General features: G+C 50.0%; 2 protein-coding genes and 1 long non-coding RNA gene across 3 annotated transcripts in view; 1 reads left to right on the forward strand and 2 right to left on the reverse strand.

Moving 5' to 3' along the window:
• RPL31 (ribosomal protein L31) overlaps nucleotides 1-24,497 on the reverse strand; it is a 311,150-nt gene that overhangs the window by 245,787 nt on the left and 40,866 nt on the right. The gene's annotated exons all lie outside the window — the stretch shown is intronic.
• Nucleotides 1-24,497, reverse strand: part of NPAS2 (neuronal PAS domain protein 2) — a 264,189-nt gene that overhangs the window by 237,692 nt on the left and 2,000 nt on the right. The gene's annotated exons all lie outside the window — the stretch shown is intronic.
• LOC123618055 (uncharacterized) lies at nucleotides 20,711-23,844 on the forward strand. The gene is made up of 3 exons (XR_006726405.2): nucleotides 20,711-21,115; nucleotides 21,198-21,361; nucleotides 22,217-23,844. It is a non-coding gene; the product is annotated as an uncharacterized LOC123618055 (long non-coding RNA).

Below are 24,497 nucleotides of genomic sequence, written 5' to 3' on the forward strand. Positions count from 1 at the left end.
TGGGAATCATAAGCACTGAAGTTCAAGAATGCTGGCTTTGGGACTTGTTTTTCCTGACCAAGTTGTGAGAGGAAATCAAAGCTTCCAGTCTTCTCCCTGGAGACAGAACCTGGTAAAATAAGTTTTATTATATGTTGTTGATTAAAAAAAAAAAACATGTGGGAAACACTCAGAAATGTGAACAGGTAGAAAGTAACAGTACGGGAATTCTACAGCATGAAGTCAATGGGTTACATCCTTTTTGAGACTGAAGAAGATCCTCTTTGCCCACTGAGGTGGGGCTGGGGGTGGCGCGGCAGAGACACCAGGAAGTAATGAGTTTTGTGTGCAAAGCATGGCACAGCCGGGGGCAAGAGCCGGGGGCACATGCAGAGCAGGGCAATGGTCCTGCTCACCTCTGATGACTTTAGAAAGCTGATGGGCCAGGGGAAAGTCAAATTCTGAGCAGTGCCTCTGTTTTCTATTTGGCCAAAATAGGAAAAAATAAACAGACTCACACAAGCATCAATGGGGTGTCAACTATATACCAGATTGCATCAGACAAACCTGAATTTAATCTGCGGGTCTGTCTCTGATGAGCTGCGACTCAATCACTCGGAGCCCCAGTTTCCTCTTTTATGAAATGATGCTCACAAGAACTATCCCTAAACGTGACAAGCCCAGTCCCAGCTCTCTGACACCTCCTGAGACATCATGAAAGCCTTTTATGGCACAGCAAGGAGGGAAGGACGCCAGCAGTACACAGCACAACTTTCTAAAACGCCCCAGAGTTGTACCTGCTCTCGCCCCTCCCCACTTCCCCACGCTAGGTCCCCTCTCCCCGCCTTCAAGACTATTTTCCTCCTCCTGAGATCTCTGCGCCGTTTGCTCTGTAGCTCAGTGTAACCTGACATTCAGGCCTCTCTGGTCTCCACCCCACCCTCTCTGGGTGCAGCATATCAGTGGGGCAAGGCCAGGGTTGGCGGGTTTCCACGTCATAATAACATCTTTTTTCCTGATGCACAGCCATGCCATAGGTTGATGTGATGAGTAAAGAAACCACAGATGTAAAACCACTAACAATAAGCCTGAAATGTGCAGCAAGATCAATAAATGTGCTTCCTTCCCCCGCCCTAGACGCGAACATCAAATGGGTCTGAGAGCGTTTTCAAAGTAGAGCGCTGCTCTGATGCTGAGATAAAAGGCTGGGAAGAACGAGTATAAGCCAGCTGGGGATGAAGGGCATTTGTCCTTACGTGGGCCAGCTCCCATGGTGGGATGGGGTCTCCCTTTTGGAAGGGGATTTCCCAAAGGGGTGGAGATGGTAGGGGAACAGGGGTGATTTAATGCTAAGAGGTGGTCTTGGGGGGGTAAGGGGTTGAGACATTGACCTGTAGACCAAAGAAATCCCTCCAGGAGAGTCAGTGAGCAGGAACCATCCTCATCTGTGGCTGGAAAACAGCATGGCTGGGGCTATTTGGTGTCTTCTAAGTCCACTAAATACATGTACATATGGGATTCACTCCCTCTTTTTCTAGCGTTTGTCCTAATAATACAACAGACCAAACTCAGAAGGAATGAAAAAGGCAGAGCCTTCTAGAAGGCATGGATTCTTTCTCTATGAAGCAAATGAAACTGTGGAGCCCCTGGGGGTTTAAATCGGTGCTGCTGTTACTGGATGAATTGCGCCTCCCACCCAAATGCATATGTTCAAGCCCTAATCCCCGCCTCCGACCAGCACCTCAGAATGTGACCTTACTTGGCCTTTACAGAGATAATCAAGTTAAAGTGGGGTCATGGGGGTGGGCCCTAATCCAGTAAGACTGGAAATTTGGACACAAACACACAGAAGGGAGAGCGTCATGTGAACAGGTAGATGGCCATCTAGAATCCAAGGAGAGAGGCCTCGAAAGAAACTAACCCTGCGGACACCTTGGTCTTGGACCTCCAGCCTCCAGAACTGTGAGAAGACTGATTTCTGTTATTGAAGCCCCCAGTCTACGGTGCCTTGTTTTGGCAGCCCGAGCAAACTAAACAGCTCCCATTTCTTGGCAAGGAGATCACTGGCTCCGGGCACATGCCTGTCGATCTTTTTCAGCGTGTGCTTTGCTGTTCTCTGCCAGTCAGTCCCTCCTGTGTATTAGCCTCTCAGTGACACACACACACACAAAAAAAAACCCCAAAGGACGAGCAGAGATGTGCTCTTGGTCTCCCGACCCCAGGGACCTGCAGTCAGGCCAGGAGGTCAGGCACGGGCACAGCTGTAGGGAGGGACACAGTTCTAATCTGTGCTGTCCTGTACCCACCGCACAGAGCACCCGCAGGATGGGGACCACGGCAGGTGATGTCTTGCTCTGTTTGGATGAGACCTGCTGTGCCCAGTGGACCAGGAAAGAGGCACCAAATTCCCTGGGTTTTCAAACAGTTGAAGGCTAGCTAGGGGTCATTTTTCTTGAACTGGTTGTGACAGCCTAGGGCCACATAAGCCTCCCTATTGTGGAGAAGGCAGGAGTCTTGGGTCAGGAAGAGACTCCCAGAGGCCCACACCCACGGGGCAGGTACAGAGATGCCAGGAAGCCTACCTCATGCTCTGAAAGCAAGTGAAATCTGAGTCTGGGGCTCCATTCTGCTGAGCCTCAAATTCACCTTCAGCCACTATCCAAGCCCCTCAGCCCCAACCCCAGGAGTCCCCAGGAACCAGGAAGCCTGTGGAGAGCCAGGAAGTAGGGGGGAGACCACATCCCTTCAGGCCCAGGACTGCCCCATCCTGCTCGCTGTCTCGAGCTCAGGTACACTGAAGGGGGCTCTGCTGCTTCCAAGCCACACAGAATGAGCCCGTGCTGGGAGCTGTGGGGTCTGTGGTCAAGCCCCTGAGGGTCACCAAAGTCTTTCTCCATGGAGGTCCTGCCCGCTTGCCAGAGCGTTTCCAGGGAGAGGGCCACCACTTATGAGAGTCTTGAGCTCTGCTGCTTCCCAGACCTGGGAGCTACCTCTCTCTCTCTCCCTGTCACTTCTCTATCATGTCTTTTCCTCTCTGTCCTCTACCTCTCTCTCCCCACACCACCTCTCTGAGAAAGCTCAGAAAAGACAGAAGCCTGTGCGTTGACACCTCTTTCCACTCCGGTTCACAGGGGCCAGCACGTGCTGGGGCCGAGGCAGCAGTGGTTTCCGCGGGACACGGGCTGGAGAGCACTGGGTGAGCTGAGTGACCTGTCCGACTGCTCCCCCACTGCCCACACCTTCCAGGGTTCGGGCTTACCGCTCCGGAGACAGAGAAGCGGCCCTGTGCCCCCCAGCACAGATCACATTATAAACGGAATCTGTTTTAGAAGAACATCTTTAGACAGGAGCTGCTGTTCCAGACCCTGAAGCCTGCTTATTACAGCACCAGACAGCTTGGGTGGGTTTCTGAATGTGTGTGTGTGTGTGTGTAAGTGTGTGCGTGTGAGTATGTGTGTCTGCACGTGTAGGTCAGCCTCTCTGCCTGCTGCACATGAGCTCCTGCTAGGCAACACTCCACCTATTGACAGGGGCACAGCGCAGCCATAGGGATGTGGGCAAACCTGGACTCAGATGGACACCCCGATTCTGCCCCGACAGCAATGCTGGCTGGGCTCCAGGGCCCCGGAGCCACGCTCTGAAGGCATCCCTTCACCCTGGCCTCCTCTGGCGCTTCCCCCTCTGAAGTCGTTATTACGCATCAGGTATATTGAGCAGAGGGAAGAAGTAGGTCAAGGATTAGGGGAAAAAAAGAAGAAAAAATTCATCTCCGTGAGAAGCACTAGCATTGTGTAAAGCTATTTTGAACTTGCCTGAGATGTTTAAAAGGGGAAATGTTTTGTGTAGGGATGGCTACTGTCACAGCTGACTTAGGGACGAATGTCGATCTCTGAGCCTTCCATACATTAAACACATGATCTCAGAATTCTGTTTTTAAAAGATAACTCGGCCCAGTGGGATGAGCAGCCTCTAAATTCAGGTCCTGTACAATACAGGCCACCTTGAGGACCCCCAGCTGAACAGGAACAAGGGAACCCTGAGAATGCCTCGTATGTGGACAGAAAGAATGAGAGCAAAAAACTGACACGTGTCACCCAGGGTGGGAGGGTGGCCGCCAGGCCGACCATGCAAAGGGGCCTCATCCAATCAGTGGCGGGTCTGAAAAGAACAAAAACCCAATCTCCCCTGAGGAAGAGGGAATTCCGCAGACAGATGGCCTTTGGACCTGAACCACAGATGCCCTGGGCTCCAGCCTGCAGGCCCATCCTGCAGATTTTGGACTTGCCAGCCTCTATCATCATTTAGATGACATAACAGATATAAATAATCTCCCTTTCTAGACTCCGTGTTGTGTCACATTCAATACCACATCCCTCCTTCCATCAGACCCTAGTTCAAGGCCGTCCTTCTCCAGCTATTAGCCAGGATTCTCCAGGAAGTCAGAACAATAGGCTGTCTCTCTCCATGCATACACATATAGGGAGAAAGGGAGAGTGGAGATGACAGAGGATAACAATTAGTGAATTTGTGGACATATTATAGAATGCACCCAACCTGAAAACAGAGAAAACAGACAAAAAAAAAAAAACAAAAAAACAAAACAGAGACACAGAGAATGGTGAGAAAAGACACAACATTCACATCATTGGAGTCTCAGAAGGAGAGAAGAAAGAGGGCACGGCTTGGAGGATATCTGAAGAAACAATGGCTGAAGACGTGTTGAACTGGCAGAAGACACAAACCTGCAGATCCAGGAAGCTGTGTGAACCCCAAACAGTATAAATCCAAAGCGTCCACACCAAAACACATGGTAACTGAACTTCTAAAACTGAAGTAGAAGAAAACAAATCTTGAAATCAGTCAAAGAGAAACAACACATGCCCTACAGGGGATGGTAATTTTAATGACACTGGATCTCTAGTATGAAATCATGGAAGCCAGAAGGAAGCGGCACATTTTTCATGTTCTGGGAAAGAAGAACTGCCAACTGTGAATTCTGTATCTGGCAAAATTATCCTTCAGGAATGAAGAGGAAATAAAAATATTCTTAAACAAAGAAAAACTAAAAGAATTTATTGCCACCAGACCTACACCAAAAAAACTGGCTAAAGGAAGTTCTTCAAACAGAAGGGAAATGAAAAAAGGAATCCTAGAGTATCGGGGAGGAAAAAAGAACAATGAAAGGAACAGAAATATGAATACACACTATAGACTCTCCTTTTCTTCACGAGCTTTGGAAATCATATTTGAGAACTGAAACAAAAATTATGGCACCCCCTGATACTCAAGACAATGATATTTAAAAATGGGGAAGGTAAAGGGACTTAAATGAAACTGAGATTTCGTTTCCACACCTCAGCTGAAGATAAAATATTGATATAAGTAGACTGTGACAAGTCACAGATGTGTATTATGATATCCAGAGTAAACACTGCAAAAACTATACTAAGAAATAGACTCAAAAACACTATAAATCAATCACAATGGAATCCTAAAATTGCTCAAGTAGCCTGCAGGAAGTCAAGAAATGTGAAACAGAGGAATGAAAAGAAGAAGAAACAAACAGAAACCTAGTAATAATATGTCAGACTTAAATACTAACATATCAATAGTTACCTTAAATGTAAACAGTATAAATGCTCCAATTGACAGACTTGATTTTAAAATAAGATCCAGTTTTATGCCTTTTACAGAAAACTCATCTCAAATTCAATAATATAGGTAAGCTGGAAGTAAAAGATTGGGAAAAGATACGCCATGCAAACATTAATTTAAAAAAAATCAGGACTGGCTATATTAATATCTGATGAAGTAGATTTCAGAGCAAAGAAAATTACTAGAGATGAAGATGGATATTACATGATGCCAAAATGGAGCCATGATGGAGCCATCAAAACGATGTAACAACCCTAACCCTAAATGTGAACACACCAAACAGTCGAGTCTCAAAAAACATGAAGCAAAGACTGATAGAACTGACAGAAGAAACAGAAATCCACAATCACACCTGAGGTTTACATTGGTCCCCTCTCGGCAACTGACAGAACCCTGGATGGAAAATAAGCAAGGATGCAGAAGATCTGGACAGCACAGCCAAACAGTAGGATCTACATGTACAGAGCACTCCACCAAATAGGAGCAGAATACATATTTTTTCCAGTGTCCATGGGACACTCACCACAATAAATCATACCATGGGACATAAAAATAAATCTCAACACATTTTAAAGAATTAAAAGCATAGACTGTGATCTCCAGCCATAATAGAATCAAATGAGAAATCAATAACAGAAAAACAATATAAAAATAACTAAACATGTGGAAATTTAACACCACATTTATAAACAATCCATGGGTCAGGGAGTAAGACTAAAGGGAAATTTTTAAAAATTTCATAGTACTGAATGAAAAGAAAATTACAACAAAGGAACATTTGTTGGATGCAGCTAAAGGAATACTGTGAGAAAATTTATGGCACTAAAGGCTTAAATTAGAGAAGTTCTCCAATCAATAATCCATGTTCCTACTTCAATAAACTAGAAAGAGAAGAGCAAAATAAGCCCAAAGCAAGCAAAAGGAAAGAAGTATAAATTAATAAAACTGAAACTAGGAAAGGAATAAAAAAATTGATTTAAAAAATGAAAGCTGGTTTTTCAAAAACAGTAAAAACAAAAATTGATAACCTCTATCTAGCAAGACTGATGAAAATAAAATGAAAGTAGACACCAATCATCCATATCAGGAATGAAATGGAGTTTATCACTGTGGATCCTCCAACCATTAAAAAGATAACCAAAGAATATTATGAATAACATTAAACTCACATTATTTGAAGCTAGAAGAAATAGACTAATTCTTTGAAAACACAAACTACCACATCAACATCAACCAAGGTGAAGTTTATAATTAGAATAACCCTATAGCCATAAAAGAAATCATATTAGTAATTGAAAAACTCCCCGAAAAGAAATCTCAAAGTGCACAAGTTTTCACTGGAAAATTCTACCAAACATTCAAATAAGAATTAACATCAATTTTACTCAGTCTCTACTAGTAAGTCCACTAGTGAGCAGAACAGGTGGGAACATTTCTCAAGTCATTTTATAAGGGCCAATATTACTTTAATACTAAAACCAGAAAAAGAATACTACAAAGAAGACTACAGACTAAAATCTCTCATGAACTTAGGTGTCAAAGTCCTCAATAAACCTCATCCAATAATGGGTAAAAAAGTAGAATGCCTTCCAGGTATGCAAGGATGGTTCAACATTCAAAAAAATCCTTCAATGTTGGGCTCCACTTCAATAAGCTAACATAGAAATACCATATAATCATCCCAGTTGACATACGAAAAAGCATTTGACAAAATCTACCACCATTCATAATAAAAATCTCAGTAAGTCAGGGATCGAGGGGAATCACCTCAACATGATAAAGTTTCTACCAAAAAATTATGACTAATATCATACTTAATAAGGAAATGCTTTCCCTCTAAAATCAGGAACAAGATGATGATACCTATTCTTACCACTCTTTCTCAACATGTACTGGAAGTTCCGCCCGCTTTGAAATAAGGCAAAAACAAGAAATAAACAGCAAACATTTTGGAAAGGAAGAAATAAAACTACATTTATAGATGATATGATTGCCTCTATAAAAACTCCCCAGGAATCCATGAAAAACCTTCTAGAACTTATAAGTGAATTCAGTAAGGTCACAAGGCACAAAATCAACAAACAAAAATGATTGCGTTTCTATAGACTGACCATGAACAAGTGGAAACAGAAATAAAAAATACAAGACCACTTAAAATCACTCCAAAGAAAATGAAATACTTAGGTGTACACTTAACCAAACACGTACAGGTTCTCTGTGCTGGAAATTATCTATGGACGACCACTGACACATGTTCTCGTATGAGTTCTGCATCTGCCACACGTCCACGACCTGCGCACAATGCAAAGACGGCATTGCTGCTGTGGTACCACAGGTTCCCGAGTGCTGTTCTCATGGAAACCATCAAAGAGCCACTTCACATGTGGGTTTGTAAAATCACGGGACGCGACTCGTATGTGCAATCCACCTTCTGCCAGGAGTATTTCTTTCTTGTGTTCATCTTTCAGCTTATTATCCAGCATATCATGCTTACAGTTCGATAAATAATCAATGTTATTTGGTTTCAAAGGACTCTATGTTGAGCCCATCTATAATCCTAGATGAGAAACGATTACATTTGATTCAGTTAATGTGTTGGCATTTTCTAAGTACAAGGCACTAACCGGGGGTCTCTAAGGCAACAAAAGTGAATAAAGAGTGGTTCCTCCTCTCAGGCAGCTCACATCGTCACACGGAGGGGCTCTGTGGCAATGATGAAATAAAACACTGGCTTTGGATGAGCTGTGCGTGAGGACAGATATGACGTCTGGGGGCCCTGGGAGACATGACTTCCTGCTGGGCAGGTAGGGTGGGGAGAAGCACAGGTTTACTAAAGGAGCCGTGGTCTACGATAGCTAAGAGCCTGATCACTAGATCAGCCTATCTAATCCCAGTTCTGACTTCACCACTTACCAGCAGGTAATCTTGGGCCAGTTGCCCATCTTTAAAATCAGGAAAATTCTACCAACCACTCAGGGTTCGTGTGGGGAACAAAAGGTAATGCACATGACCCCCTTAGCACAGAGCCAGGCATACAGTAAGTGCTTCATTAATGACGGCTCTTTTTATTTAGCTGGTTGGAAAAAAAGATGAATAAAACATAAGTGCTCTTCTTGAGCTGCTCTCCATCCACTAGGGGTGATAGACGCGTGTGCAGATAGAGCACAGGGCGGCTGCGTTCCTACGGCTGGAAGAGACCAGGGTGGGTCTCACCCCGGAGGCTGTACGGATGCCTCGTGGTCATCACGGTCCTTGTACAGCTGCCTAAAGCAGGCTTTATGCACAGACCCATCAGCCTTTGGACCAGCCCTTTCCCAAGGACAAAAGCCACATGGGCTAAGCCTGCTGGTGGCCTCTGCCCCCATCACCACATTCATCTCCTTGTCACTGGTTCATCTCTGCCATTGGCTGTTTGCAAGGCTGCAGAAGGAGGAGTGTTTTATGCAGACTCTCTGCCAGTTCCCACGACAAGTGTGGACCCAGAGAGAGACTGGCAAGGGCCTGTCATACCACAACCCCCTTCAGGCACAGATGTGTCCTGCTCGCTCCCAGCTCACCACTTGTGCTGTGGGAACAGTGTCAGTGCAGTTACTGTCTCTGATCTCCAGGAAGGGGCCTCATTTCCTGGGGGACGGGGAGTCAGGGAGGCAGAGAAATTGCTTCTTGAGGCTAAAAGCATCTTTTTCCTCCTTGTTTTGAGCCAGCTTTGTAGGGGTGCTGGGACACAGAGCGGGCCTTCCGTGGACTCACTGTCCTGTGGCCCAGACCACATCAAAGTATGAATTGTCTCTGTGTCCAGTGGCCCCACCTCGGACCCTGGAACTCAGCAAAGCCGATGGGTTCAGTTCTGATGTCCATCCAATACTAAGTCGTCCTCTGTGCAGAGAACCAGCCATCGCTTAGAATCTGAGATGAAAACTTTAAGCATCGTCAGTTTGAAGTCCTAGTAAGTTGTCTAAACATAGTAATAAAGAGATGTTTTTTCAGAAGGAATATTAACAGTGGAAAGGTGTGCCATTTACTTGCTCTCCAGACTGATACCAGTGTGCAGGAAGCCTGGGGAGGGGTCTGAGGCCTCCACGAAGCCACCTCTCCCTGGGGACTGGAAGCAGTAACTGCAGGTAAGGCAGTTGTGATAAAATTGCAGCTTAAGTTTTGCCACCCGAAGTCCAGAAAAGGGCAGAAGCTGTGGAAGTGAGCACAAGAAAAAAGGAGGATTCTCCAGGGGAAGGTTTGAGATCACCTCCCAGTGAAGCACGTGAAGGTAGGTCAGACATGAGGAGTAACTGCCCAGAGCCCAGCAGCCTGTGGGTGGAGTAGAAGCCGCGTGATGGTGGGGACAGGCGGGCTCAGAGCAGGAACACTGGGGCCCTTTTCTCCCAGTGAGGGACACACAGGGAACGAACCTGGGGTCCCATCCTGCCCCACAGTCCACATGGGAGGCACATTCTCCTGAGGCCCAGGACTTGAGACCTGGAGTATTTTCTCCAGGTGTGAAGGAAGATTCCTGGTTAGAGAGAGCAGCTCCCAGGCATAGAAGGCTCTGCAGCTGATCACAAAGTAGCCCTGAGAAGCATCACGGTGGAGGTCAAGGGCTACGGCCTGGACAAGGTAAGGCAGGCCTCTCTGCCCCTAAGCAGCCTCCGTGGCCCAGGGCGGTTCTAGCCGCCTGTTCCTCTCTTGGTGTCCACACCCGGGAGGTGGTCCTTCTCCTCTGAGTCACAACTCTCCAGCTCCTGGGATTCTGCCAATCTTTCTCAACCTGTTCTGGAAAATCTCCAAAAACTGCTTACATTGTTTCAGTCCAATCCACGCTTCTGGAGTCAGACACAGTACTGACTGGATAAAGGCTTCCTGGCTTTCTCCCTCCATTCATGCGCAGGTCACAACTCGGAATTGAAAGGAGGCACAGCCAGATCTGAAGGTGACCAGCACATTGAAGGTGCCAGAAACTACATTACAGGAGAACCCACCGCACCATGCGCAGCTGAGTAACAGGAGGACTGAGGGCGTGCTGTCTGTGGACTCAGGGTCCGAGAGGAAGGGAAAGGATGTGGCCCCTGCGGCTCCAAGGACAGAAGCAGGACCAAAAGGTGGCCACTTGGGGATTGGGGAACCAATGTTGGTGTCACCAGTCCTGGGTTTCCCCAGGGGAGCGCAGTCACTTGCACATACTTGTCCCAAGGAGGGCGTCTGTAGGGGGAGGCCATGCATGGAGCTGCAGGCGGGGAAGGCTCATGCACAGGACGTGAGAGAGGAAGGGGGACCGCTTGATCCAGTGGATTAGCCCACCCACTCTGGACCAGGAACCTTCATCATGAAGGAACCCATGTACCCCTGAACGCCCACCACTCCTTGAGTTTGGGAGGAGCTGGACATTCGGGCCCGCTGTCCAGGGTCCTGGAGAGGGAATTCTTGCTCAGTGTGGGAGGTTGAGCCTAATAGCACCTAAGCTCCCTCACAGTGCTGAAAGTTCATATTAGACCTTCGTTCATCTACTTGCTCTTGGATTCAGCTCCAAGCAACGTCCATGGTGTCCACAGCCGTAAGGGGCGAGTCCTCCAGATTTCTGGGCTCCACCCACGTGTGCACTCTTCTCTTCTGGGCCACAGATGTCCACAGCTTTGAGCTCCAGAGGAATGCTTCTAGGCCCATCTCTCACTCTTCCTGCATCTCCACGTAAACCCTGGGTTTCCCCCAAGTTTTCTTGTTCCCTGGGATGCAGCTGCCTCACATCCGGCCTCCTCCATCCAGGGTCTCCATCAGCCACTCTTTGGGCTCTGGGAGCACTGCGCTCACAGGGGTCAAACTTCATTTCTGTTCAGGTTTGCATGAGTGACCCACTGACCTACTTTTCTGTATGGCTTGGCATAACTCAGCATCCTTGCAGTCAAAGCACCCCTCCTCCACGGACCTGTGATGTTTAGAGTCTATGACAGGAAACATGAGGCTAACGGCCCTGAAGATAAAAATATAATGCATTGAGGTGTTCACAGCCGCCGGGCTGGTTCTGTTTAATTGCACAAACATCATTTATCACAAGAGATGTGACAAATTCATCTTTGTTTCTTTTTTTCCCTAGCTTAGAGCTCTGTGTTCTCTCATGCATGTCCATTAGGTTTACTTCTCCTACTTTCATATTTAAATTAAAACAAATTGGCTCATTTACCCTGAGACTCTCAGCCTGACAAGAGACTGAAAAAGCGTGTGTTTGTTTGTATGTGGGCATGCGCATGAGCTGTATTTGTTTTGCCTCAGAGGTTTAGGATATCTGGATGAAATGCACCGTTCAAAAAGAAAGAAATTTCCAGAATGTCTTCAATCATCTGCACAAAAAAGAGTCTGAAACAGCTCAGGGAAAAAAAGCTTATTGATAAAAGAACTGCCACAGACAAAAACCAAATCAACGTGGCAGTCTGTTGCAAATGTCACAGTGTCACATATAATTTATACCTTCACAGAGAACTGCAACCAATCGTGGAATTACTTTTTCCTGCCTGTGTTAACTGGTTTGGAAGGAGACAGCTGCTGGGGCAGGGAGGCAGACAGGGGTCAGAACGGGGCTGTGCCGAGAGGTCTTGAGCACAGTCAGCCCCAGGTCATGGAGAAGGAAGGGTGGGTGCCTGTGATGATGGAAGGGAGAAGTCTGGGCTGGGGCACCCTGAGCCCCCTTGCAGGAAGGTCCTGCAGGGAGAGGCCCTCTCCACTGGAGATCTCCCTACCTTTTACATTTATTTTTCCCGTTTTTTAATTACATGAGGACCACACAGACGCCTGACACAGGAGGACAAGAGGAAGTTCCCTTTCCTCCTAATGCAAACTCAATCCCTAACAGTTTGGTTTGTATGCTTCCAGAACTCTCCATGCATTTACATGTCTGGTGTCGAGTGTGTATATAATATATATACACACGCAGGCATACTTCAATTTATTGTGCTTCACAGATGCTGTGTTTTTCACAAACCGGAGCTTTGTGGCAACCCTGTGCCAAGCAAGCCTTTCAGTGCCATTTTTCCAACAGTGTTTGCTCGCTTTGTGTCTTGGTGTCAGATTTTGATAATTCACACGGTATTTCAAATTTTTTCATTATTATTACTACGTGTGTATGTTGATCTGTGATTGCTATTGCAAAAGATTATGACTGGGAGAAGGCTCAGAGGATGGCTAGCATTTTTTAGCAAAAAAGTCTTTTCCATTGTTTTTTAGACACAATGAGATTGTACCCTTAACAGACTACCATGCAGCATAAACGTAACATTTATATGCACCAGGAAACCAAAACATTTGTGTGACCTGCTTTATTGCAATGTTCGCTTTATTCTGGGGTCTGGACTGAACCCACAGTATCTCCAAGGTGGGCCTGTGTATCCATGTCGACATCTCTCTCTCTCGCTAACCCTGCATGAGTTGTACTTGGAGCATCTGTGAGAGCTGGCCTCTCCCTCCCTCTTGAAGCTCCTCTGCCCTGGTCTCCGGGGCTCTTCCTCTCCAGGCTCTCCTCTTACCTCACTGCTCGCTGTCTGGTCCTTCCCCGCCCTATATATTGCTGTATAGAGTATCTATCTTGTACTTTGGAATTGCTGCAGAATATTTCATCCCAGGGATTGGTCCTAATACCCTCTTACGGATAAAAAAATTTGAATGGATCCACTTTCATAGGTGGGATTAACAAATAAACGAAGGGGAGAAATTCAGGAGACATGCTTTAGTCCTTGCATAGGGAACCCAGGGATGGGTTTCCAAGCCTCTGCCAGGCTCTCCCCTCCTCCTGGCCAGGACCTTGGAGACCTGCCCGCCTGCCGGCTGCACGTGGGAGATGCCCCACAACTGGAAAGAGACACCCCGTAACTGGAAATTGCCACCAAATGGCATCTGCTGCTTTGTTCTTCTGACTTCCCAACTTCTCCACCTCCTAGTCCCGAACTAACGATGCTGTCCAAGGGGAGAGAAGAGATCTGTGCAATGGTCCACGACAAGAAGGAGCTGCTGAGAGTAGCAATGAGCTCTTTAAGATGCAACGAGTGTGAAAATTCCTCCGAGGAGAGGGTGCCTGGCTGAAGGAAGTGTTAACTGCAGCTGCGGGCTGCCGCCGGCCCCGGAGTTCTCCTGATTCGCAGTTCTGGCTGAAGCATCCCCACAGCCCAGAGTTGACAGAGGACAAAGTCATGTCCTCCTGGCCCTTGGGAAACTGGTCCTGCCCACTGGCCAGTCTCTTGTCCGAGCAGTCCCTGCCGGCTCCTCAGGGCTCTGCAGAGTCTCGGCTCTCACTTTAGACTCAAGAGTCTGGGTAACACCCATTCTCCAGCCCAATGTCAGATGTCTCAGGGTAATTTCAGGACGAAAGAGTGGCTTTGACACTTTGGGGCAGAAGGACACAGTAGGTGTGAAGATCGGTGTCATCTGTCACAATTAATATTTAATTATAAATCCAATGAAGCATGATGACTGAAAGCATGGATCTGAGGCTGGACAACCCGAGCACCAACCCGGCTCCACACTCACTGTCTGGGCTCTTGGAGGGGCTCCTCACTCCACCTGTGCCTCAGTCTCCTCATCAGGAAAAGGCCGCTCCCAATGCTGGAAGCCCCTGGCTCTTTCCCTTCTCCACACCCTCCGACTGCTGCGGGGCAGGGCTGGTGCTGGACCACGTTCCCCGCCTCCCTCACCTCATGGTCCCGTGACTCCACCCTCTCCCTTGGGAGGAGTGGAGCTGCTGCGTGCTATTTCCAGGTGTCTTCCTCCGCCCTCTTGTTCTCTGCTTCTGATGGCTGAGCAGCAGGGACCGAGCCACTCTGGAAGGCACACATAGACAAGACCAGAGCCACCGTCCGCCCCCACGATGCTGCCTTCCAACTTGGAACTCAGACTGTCATGTGAGGGAGAAGTCACCTTCAATCTGGTTAGAGCCATTGCATTTTTGCATCTCTTTCTCTATTTTAAAATATCTTTTGGGGGGGACGAGGTAATTAGGTTTATTTAAAAAAATTTTTTTTAATGGAGGGACTGAGGAGTGAACCAGGACCTTGTGAGGAGGTAATTCAGTTTATTTTTAATTTTTTTAAATGGAGGTGCTGGGGATTGAACCTAGGACCTTGTGCATGTTAAGCACACACTCTACCACTGAGCTATACCCTCCCCTCTTTGCATCTCTTTCTTAAAGTAGCTCTTGTTATCCTCACTAAAACTCCACCGCAAAGCTGTTGGCAGCATTCAATATGATCATAAATACAGAGGAATCAGGACAGAACCTGGGACATTCAGGGCTGGATATATGTTAGCAAAGAGACAGGTGATGAAAGTAATAATATCACACTGTCGTGTAATTAGGAAGGAGAAGTGTCTATAAAAATCATGTGGTAGATCTGGACGCTGTGCACGCATGAGGCATGCATGGGGCATGCATGGGGCGGAAGTCCTATTGTCCAGTCCCTAGCACCACTGCCCGGACAACCTACAATCGTCCAGTAATACAGAGTAGAGAAGCATGTGGTATTTTGGGTTGTGTCTTTGGTCACAACAGCTCTTTATGAGGAGTAAAATAGTGTTAGAACACACTCAGGAAATGCCCAAGAAGAGGGATTAGAAACATGCGCCAGGAGCACAGGAATGGAGAGACAATTACCACGCAGGGTGACTTTTCAATTACTTAGAAGTAGAAATGTAAAGAAGAAAATTGATGCACCTTCCCTTTTTCTAAATTTGATTGTGGTATTTCTCTGTGTCTTCTTTCCTGGTTGTCCATTCTGACACTGGCACTTTGGGTAAGTGCATTTCAAGACAACCCTGGGTGCTCATGACCACCGTACAGCACGCTGTGGCCGTGGCCCTGGAGTGCGGGCTCTCTGGCTGCCTGGTTCCTGGAGGAGAGCAGGGTTGCAGAGACTGGAGGGGAGCCGGGAGGAGGCTGCCGGAGGAGCAGCAGGTGGGCTACGCAATTGCGGACTCCCAGGGGCCTTCTGTCCTGGTGAGCACATGGAGATGCTGCAGCATGATGGCCCATGTGGAGATAGCTGCCCCGCTGTCAATTATTGTCAACGGACATGCGGAGCCCACGTGGGGCCACTGGGGTCACCTGGGCTAATCCCTGTTTTGAACAAAAATGAGAAATGCCTGAACTATTTCCAGCTCCCTCGGTGGGAACAGGGCCTCCCACTCCCCAGCCATGCAACTGAGCCAGAGACGACGGCTCCTGGACTAACCTGAGGGGACCACCAACACTTGCAGAAGCCCAAATCCAGAGCGCTCCTCACATCACCCCGGGATCTGGGAGTTACCCCAAGAGGTCTGGGCAGAGCTGGATAAACAAAGGGCCCTGAGAGCTGTCGGACTCCCAGCCTGGCCAGAGGTCCCAGAATTCCATGTTATGCTCCTGGTCTCTGTGCCTCGCCAACTGTCTGTGTAACGTGGCTACTCCACGGGCATTTGCTGTGTCCAGTGAGTGAGCAGAAGGCAGGTCAGCAGGTGGTCACAGGCCCAGCTCCGGGCACAGGCAGCCTGGTTCTGCCCCTCAAAGGTGAGACAGCCTTGGTCTGGGTCCTTTCCTCTCTTGGGCCTCAGAACTCTGATCTATACAGTGAGAAGAGACAGTTACACCTAACAGAGTGTTTCACAGATTAGGGATAAGGTAAGCAAAATGCTCAGCATGGAGTCTTCCACGGTGTTTGTTCAATAAATGGGGTGACAGTCGTAGTTGGTCCCACCTGCTGTCCTGGAGGAATTATCACCAGCCCTGCTTTCACATTCAGAACTGTGCCCGTCTGAGTGACCAATGATACGGCTGCCCTACTGACAGGTGAGGAGGATGGTCATGACGACTAACAGGGGCCGGGGGCTGGTCGGGGACCTGGAGGGGTCCCTGCGTGCGAGTCTGAACACATGGCTTTGTATCAGTAATCAAGGCACCTTCGCTCTCAGCTTCACTCAGCCACCCCACACACAGTGGAGAAGTGATGCGGTCATCACACGCAGAGCAGATCAAATCACAGAGACTACGGGATGTTCTATTTGAAGGGGATTCTGTCCCCAAGGAGCCTCCAGTCCTGCAGGATGAGGACAGGAGGGAATAAACAAGGCAGCTGAGAGCAGACGTGAGCGGGACAGCGAACAGCACAGCCCCGTGGTGCGGAAGCCGGTGTGCTTGCTCCTGCACACTCAGGAAGGCTCGTGCAAGGGACGGGTGCAGCTGGGCCACTGGAAACCCTCTGAAGATAACTCCATGACTCTCTTCTTGATATGGGTTCCTCTCAAGAACCTCCCGTGGTTTCCTCCTCAGCAAGGAGTGTCACAGAGATGTCACAGGTGACAACGATGACAGGCATGTGTAGGGCAGTCACTGAATAACCCAGAAGCAGCAGCTGTCCTTGGCTGAGCTGGAATTAAGTGCTGCCCATATCCGGATGGTTCCTTTCCTCAGCGAGCCCATAAGTCTGGTGCTGTTCTCATCATTTCAAAGATGGGGAGACGGGCCTTGGAAGACAAAGGTGTTTCCAGGGCCTCTCAGCTGGCCCGGGTGGGGCTGGAGTTTGAACTGGGTCTCCAACTCCAAGGCAGCTCTCCAGACCTGGGGAGAGTCCTGTCCGAATGGAAGGTCCCCACCACCTGGAATGAGCCCGAGAGTCAGGTAGGAAAAGACCAAGAAAGCCCCACCCAGGGCAGCCGGGTGGCAGAATGCAGTTCACAGAGAGACGCGGGACCCAGGCAGAGGAGGCTTTGTGGAAGCCTCAGAGCGAGTCCCACCAGCGGGCACCCCCTTGGGGGCACTACCAGGCACACCTGGCATCCCTGAGCACACGCTGGGAGCCGGGCTCTAGGCTCGGCCCTCACTCCAGTTTTCTTCTAATCCTCACGGGAACCCCACGAAGCAAGGGCACCTGCGAGCATGTCCACCTTCCACGCCACAGTCCTGGCCAGCTCCATCTCATAAGCAGAAACCCGGTGCCCAGAAGTTTGGGGAAGGCAGAACGTGCTCTAACTCAGAGTGGCAATCTAACTCCCTCTGAGCACGAAGTGGGGCAAACGCCCACCCACAGGTCACTCGGCCATGGGGGGTGGGCAGGGCGGCTTTCAGAGCTGCAAGTCCTGAGCCAGCATGAGCCTTTCTGTGCAGTTTGTTTCCGGGCTCCTTCTCAAACTGTGAGAGAGAGAGAGAGAGTGTGTGTGTGTGTGTGTGTGTGTGTGTGTGTGAGATGAACAGTCAAATCTATCAAAGGAAATCACCAAATATGGAAATTAATTTTCCTCTCCAGGAAAGAAGCATCAGGATTACAAAGTCCATTCATGGTATCATATGCAAGACGGTGGTCAGGTCACTGGCTGTGGCCTTGGAATGTAGGAGGGAGTGGTGAGAGTAAGGATGTGCCCCGACGGGCATCCAGGAACAGGCCACGTCAGAGCTTCCGTGTGTCACCAGGGTTCAGGGTGAGGCCCCAGATGCAAAGGCGCAGAAGCCACCTCCAGTCACTGGGGCCGGCGCAGGGCCAGTGGAGTCCGCGGGAACAGAGATTGTCCAGACCAGGGTTTGCGCACAAAGGCCCAGCTACCTGGTTGGCAGCAAGGTAACCAGTTGCGGGGACTGAGCTCCAAGATGAGTGGGACACTGAGTCCTGGTTTCCATTCAGGTCGCCTGGCTCCAGCCGGGGAGAGCCCAGGGCTGTGCTGGAGGTCATGGAGAGGTGGAGGGGGGGCAGAGAGGAGAGGGGCCTGGCAGGTCCCACCCGTGCCCTCAGTGTTGGTCTGGACACTGAGGCAGAACCCAGCCGAGCGTGGCGCTGGACGTGACTGCTCATGCGCTGACTCCCGGAGGGGCCCCCAGGTGCCCAGCCTCAGGGACGCTTGCGCCAGCATCTGTGTGAAACCTTTGGCAACAGTTCCCTGTGTGTACTTCCCACAAGAACTGGTTTCCCCAGAAGTAGGTCAGGAGCTCCCGGGAAACTTCTGGATTCTGACTTTGATTTTTCCATCTTGAAGTTCAAAGAGCATGAGTAAGTTCATTGGAAGGAAAAAAAAACGACGATTTTTAAAAACTCAAACATGCTCAGTATGCAGGGAACTAAAAACTGAAGGAGTCGGGGCAAACGCTGCTGTGGCCCAGCAAACACTCACTCAGGGCTGGTCCTTTGCTTGGGTCGGGACGAGGGACCATCCTGGATACAGAGATCATGACATGGGTTGAACCAGTGTGTTCTCAGTGCCCTCTGCCTGGCCCCACTTACAAGGACCACAGTGCGCACTGTCATTGAAACTGCCTTTCTCCATGCGTAATGAGGACAATTCATGACCTCGGTGAGCATCTGATGCCTTCTCGATAATGGACAGGTTTCTTCACCCGTCTTTGCTAGAAAGAGGAAATAAGGTGATTCCAGCAAGAGGGAAAGTATCACTTCACCCCTGGCTCCTGGCTCACGATAGGTCTATGAGTATGAACCATGAAAACACTCAGATCTTTGAGAACCAGGACCACACACAGCCTGCTCACTTGGCGTCTTTGGCAGTATCAGGTCCTGGTCCATGACTGGACAGCTAAATGAACGAGCAAGGGCACGCAGCTTGTGTCCTTAGCATCTGGCCTAAAAGCATCCGCCCAGGAGGTGCTGGAGGACAGGGTTGGGGGTAAGGCACCCTCCTCTGCCTCTTGCCGACTTCAGTGGGCACCAGCTGGTCCTGCCTGCCCAGTGTCCCCCCCACCTTTCTTAGTAATCGGCAACCTGATTTTTCAGGGATGCTCCATCTCTTTCCCATTCTGGATTCAGTTAATCCGATTTGGGTCGACCTGACTATCGCAGGCTCTGGTGGGCATGTGACCCAACCTGGAAAATCAGCAACTCAAGTGAATGACTCATCGTTGATTTAAATTTCTGGAGGCAGACAGCTCCTATGTTAGAAAATGATTTTATCCAAGTAAGTCCAGATGGCATTATTCATAATAAACTGCCTTCGATGGCCTTGGCCTCGGCCTCTCTCCTTGAAAATGTTAGCAGATGATTATGGCAGTGGATCCAGTTACCTTATCCTCAGACATCACAGCACATTTACGCAGATCAGTAAGTGGGAACAAATTCGATTCCATCTCATGTGCATAAAAATTCAACAGGAAGGAACACCCCTTGACCTGATGGCTGGACCCAGCAAAGCTAACGAGGTGTGTTTCAAAGTCTCTGCAGGAATCAGGGTGGAATGTATAATGCATCTTGAAATCTCATTCTTCAAACACATCAATTAATGCAAAACAAAGAAGAGCAGCCTCGCCCACAGCTTGGTCAACTTGCTGAGTTCGGAATGAGGTTCTCGGAAAGTCTGTGATTTCCTCGCCTGCGAATCTCTTCATTTCTGGCAGGTCTTAAGCTTTTGGTTGGGGCAGTGCAGACAGCTCAGTTCAATTCCCTCCCAACAGACGTGGGCTCTGCTGGTTCTGCGGCCTGGAAGATGCTGATCAGCGACCACGAGGGGGTATCCTCACGTGTGATCGTCTAGAGAACTCACTCAGGTCGGCCACCCCCGGGTGCCGAGCCAGGCACCCAGCCCCAGAATGCCAGTTCTTTGGATCTGCCAAACTTCATTTTTAGGTAAAAAGGTTGCCAGTTTGAGACACACTTATTCACTGAAACCGAAAGATGACGCAACTGGGGATTTGCCCAGGAATTTTTTTTCTTCCATTATCACTCCAGTAGTGTTTTTTGTTTTTTTTTTGGGGGGGGGGGTTGTAGTAATGTTAGTCACCTCTGAATCGGAAATGGGGGATGAGGGTGCCAGAGTCACAGAGCTTCATTGCCGACTGGAACTCACTGGTATTCTAACTTCCGGGCTGTCCAGATACACCAGGGACACAGCGCTCCCCCTTCTCCGCACCCCCTTCTACGTGTGCTCAGTAGATTGAGTGGATGGATGATGACAGGGGTGTCCCCTTTCTGGAGAGAAAAATCCAAACACTGTGTGATTGTACAGCTGATGTGTACAGCTCTAGGGTACACGGAGTTTACGTCCTCTCTCCTTTCATACAAAACATTCATTTACAAAGGAAATTACTTCCCTACGAAGCCCTGTTACAAGTCCGATGCCCAGCTCAGGAGGCCCTACCAGAATTACTGCACCTGAAACAGCTGCCCAGGGGATAGGGGTCCCACCACCCTCCTGGCTGCTGCTCTGTCGGGAGGATGCTGAGGGAGAGACACTGACCCCACACCAAGTAGCAGGGAGGCCTGGGGGACCCCGCGGAAGCCCCCTAGCTTCATGCACTGCCCCCACCCTCAGGACCAGGCCTGGACCCCCGACAGCTGGACTCGCTCCTGCGCCTACACTGGCTCCATCACACCTCTGGCTGATACTGTTGAATAAGTACCCTGCACCAGGCACAGGATTGGACAGACCCACCCCTGCCCTCCAGGTCCTCCCCACAGGGAGGGACGGAGAAGTAAACAGGCAACGACAAAGCAGCGATACTCGGTGAGGGTGAGTGATGCCTTCACCAGGTGAGCGGGAGACAGAGGTAGGACTGGTTTCCAGGGAGGAGCCCCTGGGGCCCCTTGTGAAAGATGTGAAGGGCTGGAGTGTATTTTGGTGTATTTTAGGACTCACTCTGTGGCCTGTGGGGAGTCCACAGCAAGGGGACAAAAGTGGATGCAGGAAAGCAGTTAGAGAAATGGCAATAAACCAGGAAAGAAGGACACAGTCTGAGTGGATCTGGAGTGCGGGGATGCAGAGGGGCCCAGTAAACATCAGAGATGCTGAAGAGGTGAGAGCTCTTGCCAGAGCGGTGGGGAGGCTCAGACTCTGGGTTGCTGGGGGAGTTTGCACAGAAGGCGTTCCTGAGCCCCTTCACAGGGCAGCTCTGATTCTAAGCACCACTGGGAGACAGCCACAGGCTGCTGCCCAGGGGATAAGGGTCCTACCACCTGCCTGGCTGCCGCCTGGCTCCAGATCCTCAGGCCCCAGCCCCACGTCCACCGCCTGCTCTCAGGCAGCCATCTGTTCCCAGGCTGAAAAGTGCTGAGCCTTGGTGCTCACGGAGGGAGCGGTACATGAGGGCGGGGAGGAGGCGGGTGAGGTGAGTGGGCAGTGAGCTGTGGGAGAAAGGGGAGTGGATGGGAGCCCAAGGAGACCTGATTTCTAGCTAAGCCTGTGTGACTGCGGGCAAGTCACTGCACCTCTTTGAGCCTCTGTCCTCAGCCAACAGAGGGAAGGTTGTTGCACTGACTTCCTAATTACACTGCGAGTCCAGGAGCTCATGGGATCCAGAAAGCGGGGCGGTGGGTGCTCACTGGCTCTCACACCTATGTCTGCGTACCTTACGCCAGGCTCCCCAGCATGGTGCGACCCCAGCTTCCAGCTGTGGGGTGAGTTTCTCCAATGCCCTTAGCACTTTCCTGAGCAGCTAGTCCCAAGCAGAAAGCGGCCTCAACTGGTCCTGGCTTCAGCCAGACCCTCCCTGGGCAAGTGGGACAGCCCGGTTCCTACCCCATCACTCCTTCCCTGTAGAGCCCCTGCAGAGGCTGAGCCCGGGGCCTCCAGATGCCAGGGTTGAGGACAGGGAGCAGAACCCTCCCCTCTGTCACCTTCCCTTGCCCATCAAGTGTTGTTTGTCTTCCAGGAGCCTCTGAGGACCTGAGACAAGCATCCCCCAGACCCTCCGTCCAGAGCTCAAGGGCTGGCAGTACTTTCTAAGCAAGACCCAAGCCTTGGTGGTGTGAGCCCCAGCCTGGGTCCTCCTCTGGGCACAGGGGTGCTACAAGCAGGGGTGGATGCTTGCCTCCCTCCACTTGCCAGGGTAACAAGGCTCAGAGCCACCGGGGCAATCAGGAGAAACGAAGTCCTCCCGTGCCAGAGATGGCCGCAGAGACGTTGCCATGGTAAAGGCGGACCAGCAGAGCAGCCTGCACTGGAAGAATCGTCAGCATTCAGACAGAAGTTGAACTTCCAAGGCTGGCGGGGGCACTGGACACACCCAGCTGCATTCTGCTCCAACAGCACATGGGAGGGAAGAAAGGCTCTTTGACTCCCAAACAGGCTTTATTGTGGCCTCGGTTCCAAGTTCAGCCATAAGGACTCAGAGAGAAAAGGGGAAGCTGGGAGAGGTTAGAATGCACACAGTAAAGGCGCAGAACTCAGACTCACAAGCAGCTCACCAGATTTCTAACCCCAAGAGGGATGGGAGATGAGATACTGCCCTAAGGGTGTGTGTGGGGAGGCGGTCTGAACAGGCAGAACTGAGGGCCCAGACGGGAGGCGAGTACCCCAAGCAAAGGGAACAGAGCAAAGAAAAGGTTTAAAGAATGAAATTCAACACGAGAAACATTTGGCCAGTTGTCTGAGTCGTCAGGTAGTTTATGTTCCAGACGCTTCGGCTGCTAAGACTGCATTGGAGGCTCCATCTCTGAAACGTAATTCCCTTCCTTGCAAGATGGGGTTTAGGGACAGGGCCATGGGGACCTTGTGATAAATGTGGCACAGCCCCGAGGGCACCGCGTGAGGTCGGGACATCATGGTTCAGGTAGGTTCACGGGTCAGTAACAGTTCTGGGCAATCTGCGTGAGACACGGCCAGTACAGCAACTAGTGCGAGAGAGGACGCCCGGAACGGGCTCCCGCGGCGACGCTCCGGCTCCCGGCGCCTCGCAAGCTTCCCCGCGATCCCCACCGCCCTTCTTCAATCCGGCGGGCCAGCGGCTGCGGATGAAACGTGGCGCCGAGGACCAGGCGCGGTTTCCGGGTGGACCGCGCCCTCGCGCGGCCGCCTCCCGCATGACAGCTCCGCCCGCGGGGCCGGCGGTCAGCGCAAGGGCCGCGGTTCCGCGCTGGTCCAGGGGCACAGAGGCGGCCCGCCCGCTGCCTGCCGCGTCCATCTCGGGCCCGCCAGGAGACTCCCCATCCCTCTCCTCCCACTGACCCCGGGCCCCACTGTCCTCCAAACTCTGCTGCCCCAGCCAGTTTGACCTCCATGAGGAAAATGCCTTTTTATTTCTAGTTCTGTTTACAGAATTTAACGTTATTTCTGTAAAACTATTCAAAAAATGGAAAAACACAAAATAGAAAAGTTAAAATTACCCCATAGCCCACCACCTAGAAACAACAAAACATTTTTGTGACTGTCAATAGCACATAGCGAGCCTTCTTTCTTCCCTCCTTCCTTTCCCTTTTTTCAATGAAAATTTTCATGTAAAAGGAATTCACAAATAGAGGTATACCTGTAGGCAGAATTTCACAACTGGTCAAATTTTGTCCCTTGATGCTGGACACTGGGCCCCCACACCGGCCCCCAGAATCAAGCTGGTGCTGAGTCAGGCCCAGACTCCCCAAGTCCTTGACCCTCTCCAAGGTCTCGTGTGCTCAGTCACCCAGAAGGCTCATCCCACTGCCATCCCTGCTCTGGGGAGATGGATGCTCAGAGACTAACATGACCTCTTCAGGTATAAACGCCAGGTTCGGTGCAAATTCAGGCCTGTCAGACAGCAGGGCCTGGGTGCTACAGATTACTTCTAAAAGGATGCTGGGCTACACGTAAGATGTCCAGGTGCTTGCACTGACAAGGAAAAAAACTCTGGATGAAAGAGGATTTCAAACTCCTCCACTATTCCAAGCAAAACAAGGAGGGGGGATTTCTGCTCAGAAGAGCATCTCCCTGGCTTTCCTGAGAGAGGAGTTTTTTAGAAATCCTGTCCCCACCCACCATGGCTGAGAGTGGGAAGGAGTAAGACATCTTTCAGAGGATGCTGGAAGCTGGGTGTGGTCGCATTACCCCTGCTGATGTTTCCAGAATTCAGCCTCGAGTTATCAATGGATCTAAACCCAGTGAATTGTGAATCGCAGATACTAGCTACAAGTGAAGGTATTTTTTAAAAACTGGAAACTCAAAACCGATCACAGGAATGATTA

Source organism: Camelus bactrianus, chromosome 28 (assembly GCF_048773025.1).
Source record: "Camelus bactrianus isolate YW-2024 breed Bactrian camel chromosome 28, ASM4877302v1, whole genome shotgun sequence".
NCBI classification, from domain to species: Eukaryota; Metazoa; Chordata; class Mammalia; order Artiodactyla; family Camelidae; genus Camelus; species Camelus bactrianus.